Raw genomic sequence first — 4,068 nt, forward strand, 5'->3', positions numbered from 1 at the left:
AGATTTGTAGAAGAATTGAGATACAAATTAAAAAAACTAAGAGAAATTCCTCATTGTGATATTCAAAATATTCTCAAGATAATCTTTGATTGACTTAATTGTGATGCTAAGAGTGTTTTCCTTGATATCGTGTGCGCCTTCCATGGATTTTTTGAGGATGAAGTTACCAAAACATTAAACACGCGTGGTTTTTAATTTGAAAGTGCAATTACAATCTTAGTCCAAAGGAACTTGCTCCAAAGGGATTGTCGTTATTTTGTGATGCATGATCTGGTGTGGGGTATGGCAAGAGAAATAGTTCATATGGAATAAACTCGTGACTTTGGAAAACAGAGTAGACTATTCAAACCTTAAGAAGTCTGTGTTGTTGAAGAAGGAAAAAAAGTAAGTAAATTCTTTTATCTTTATCTTGGTTATACTCTGTTTTAATTTAAAGTCAGTACTGGTGATAGAAGGACGAACATTAAAGGGTGTGAACTTGAGCACAAAATCATTTAGGAAGACGATAAAATGTTAGGGTGTTTGCAATTGATGGCAAGTTTCATATCAGTGGAGATTTTGAGCTATTGTCCAAGTTTCTCAGATGGTTGTCATGGAAAGAATGTCCATTGAAATGTATACTATTAAATTTTCCAGCTGAGAAGCTTGTATTTATGAAAATAAATGGGTGTAATATCAAAGATTTTGTTTTGAATTTGCAGGTTTATTTCTCGATTGTGCAATTTCATTATATTTTATTGCACCTATGTGAAAGAAAATCTTGCAAGAAGTTATTTGTTTACTTTTAGTATTGTAGAAGTTTGAAGAAGTTGGATCTCTCTGTCAACAATTCTGTAATTTAGAAGAACTAACTATGTAATCAAGAAATTAAGAGAAATAGTGATCCTTATATTGAGAGTTTTTAAGAAGCTACAAATACATTGTGAATGAATGAATATCTCACTACTTATCAAATATTGTATAGACACCTAAAACCGACTTTGCATTCTAACAAAGTCATATGTGAACTATGTGACTCTTCTAATAACCTTCTAGTAGCTTCCTAACATTGTTAACCACTTCTAGCAAACACTTAACTGTGTGACATGCTAAACGTGGAAACTAACTCTTCCAATACTCCCCCTGAAGATGGTGGTTGGAATACATCCAACACACCCATCTTGTCAATGAGAAGCTCATGTTGTCCTGTTCCAAGTCCCTTAGTGAACATGTCTTCCAGTTGCATAAAAGTGCAAAGCTATTGAGGATCTATGAAACCTGACTTCACTTTGTCTCTGATAAAATGATAGTCGATCCCAATATGTTTGGTTCTTTCGTGAAAAAAGGGATTTTCTGAATTGCTGCCTTACTGTCACAGGAATTTTGATATGAACTGCAAATGCACATTCAACTCTTTCAGTAAACCTGTAAGTCAGATCGATTCTGAAACCGCAACAGCGATGCTTCTGTACTCTGCTACTTCAGAGCTCCCCCTCACTGTTTTGATTCTTGCATTTCCATGAAATTAGATAATCTCCTAGATTCACCACATAATCAATTACCGACCTTCTAGTATTTGGGCACCTAATATGAATCACAGTGGCCAACCAAATCTATAACAACTCATCTTTTAAGAAAAATGCCAAGTCCAGGAGATTTCTTAGTGTATCTTACAATTCTTACGGTTTCAATACAATGTGATTCCTAGGGATGTTGCATAACCTGAGAACTTCAACTCCAGAAAAAAAGTTTGGCCTTTGGATGGTTAGATAGATCTGTTTCCCTATTAATTCATGATATGTTTTAACATCTTCCAACTCTGGATCACTTGTGACTCCCAAATGTTGATCAAGTTCTACACTTGTGAACTTACGATTGAATTCAATATGAGTATAAATTGGTTTAGCCCCACTAAGTCCAATGTCTACAATAAGCTGAAGAGCATACTTCCTCTGATTCAACGGTATACCCTCTTTGGAGTGCATTACTTGTATGCCTAAAAAATATCTCAGTTTCCTAGGTACTTTATTTTGAAATATTGATGAAGAGTAGATTTGGTTTCCTAAATCATAGATTTGCTGGTTCCAGTGATAAGTAAGTCATCAACATACACCGGGAGGACCACCATATCATCCCACTGCTTCCTTTTTAATAAAGAGTGATCATGTGCACTTTGAGAGAAACCAGCCTGCAGCAAAGCATGACTGAACTTGATGTTCCATTGTCTTGATGCTTGCTTAAGACCATAGAGGGACTTTTTGAGCTTCCAAACCTTAAGGTACCCGTGATTTAGAAAACCCATAGGCAACTCTATGTATACATCCTCTTGTAAATCAGCTTGGAGGAAAGCATTAACATCCATTTGAAAAAAATTCCAACCATTTAAGGTAACCAAGTTGAGACCAGTCCTGACTGTCACTATTTTTGCAACCGGAGAGAAAGTTCTAGTATAATCTAACCCCTCCCCTTGAGTATATCCCTTTTCTACTAACATCGCCTTATCTGTCCACATTACCATTGGACTTAAATTTGATCTTATAGACCTATTTGGACTCAATAGCCTTAGCCTTTAGAGGTAAATCCACAAAAGTCCAAGTCTTGTTATCTTCTAAAGCCTTGATTTCTTCCTACATTGTCAAGGTCCATCTTTCATCTTAGGAAGCTTCTTTAAATGATTGTGGTTCAACCAAGGTTTAAAAAGCTTGAACAAAGTCCTGATAATTCGTGGATAGATAAACATGTAGAACATGATTAGTGATGGAGTACAAACTAGGCTTAGCTGATATGACATAGTCTTTGGTTCAAATAGGTGGTTTTGATGTCCTATTGGACTTCCTAAGACTATCAACAGTGGCTGCTGGCATTTCAGGAGTTTGTATTTCTGGAGGGGGCTCCTCCAACATAATATGAGTGATATCTTCATGAGGAAAGTTCACCACAGATGCTGGATCAACAAGTGAAACTACATGTTGATCAGCAGTTGTGGATTCATGGAACTCATCTGTCAAAGTACCTGTATCACACAAAAAAGGTGAGACCAAAGGGAGATTATGATCTGGTATCTCTTTTTCTTGAAAAGGAAATACTTGTTCTCTGAATGTGATATCTCAACTGATGAATACACTTTTGGCCTTTAAGTCGTCATAGAGCATGTAGATTTCTGTGTAGATGAGTATCTAATGAACATTGATTTCTTTCTCTAGGAGCAAACTTATCCTCTTTCTTTAGTACGGTTGCAAAGCATAAACAACCAACCACTTCCAAGTGAGTCATGTTGGGAGGTTTGTGGAACAAAACTTCATATGGAGACTTTCCTGTTAGCAAAAAAGAAGGCATTCTATTGATCAGATGTACCACAGTCATAATACAATCTCCCCAAAATCTGCTTGGAATATGAAACTGTATCTTGAAACCCCTTAATGTTTCCTAGATATATTTATGTTTTCTTTCCACAACATCATTTTGCTGAGGTGTATATGGACAACCGCTTTGATGAATGATCTCATATTAAGTTAACAAAGCATTCATACTAGTATTGAAAAACTCAGTTCAATTATCAGATTGCAAAATTTTAATTGAATTACAATGGAAACTGTTAAAATAATAAAAACTAAGAATAAAAATAAGAATGGAGGATGAGAACTTAAGTAATATCTAAAACATGCAGAGAAGTATCTAGAATATTTAAAGTTGTGAAGACATGAAGGGAGATATCTAAAATGAGTGTTTCTAAATATAGAAATAATTTAGAATGGATAGTTATAAATTATGCAGTTAGAGGAACGTTCTAGAGTAGAATAGTAAATATCCTCCATAATATCCGATCCTTCCATCACCACCTATAACTAGAGGTGGTCATTTGAAGTGTAGCAAAGAAAGAAAGTAAGTAAGCAACCAAATACAGAGTGGTACTCAAGAAAAAAGTGGGTGCTTGTCACGACCCAAAACGAGCCGCGAGTGGCACCCACACTTATCTTACTAGGTGAGCGAACCAACAATCTAAACCCCAACGTTTACCAGCATATAAATTTTGAATAGTAAATAAAATGCGGAAGATCCAAAACTCATTAACGAAATCAATTAAATAAA

At 35.4% G+C, this 4,068-nt stretch overlaps 1 pseudogene; it reads right to left on the minus strand.

The window, feature by feature from the left end:
• Window positions 1–2,780: 2,780 nt before the first annotated feature.
• LOC107030259 overlaps window positions 2,781–4,068 on the minus strand; it is an 89,683-nt pseudogene continuing 88,395 nt past the window's right edge.

The sequence above is a fragment of the Solanum pennellii genome, chromosome 9 (genome assembly GCF_001406875.1).
Source record: "Solanum pennellii chromosome 9, SPENNV200".
Classification (NCBI taxonomy): Eukaryota; Viridiplantae; Streptophyta; class Magnoliopsida; order Solanales; family Solanaceae; genus Solanum; species Solanum pennellii.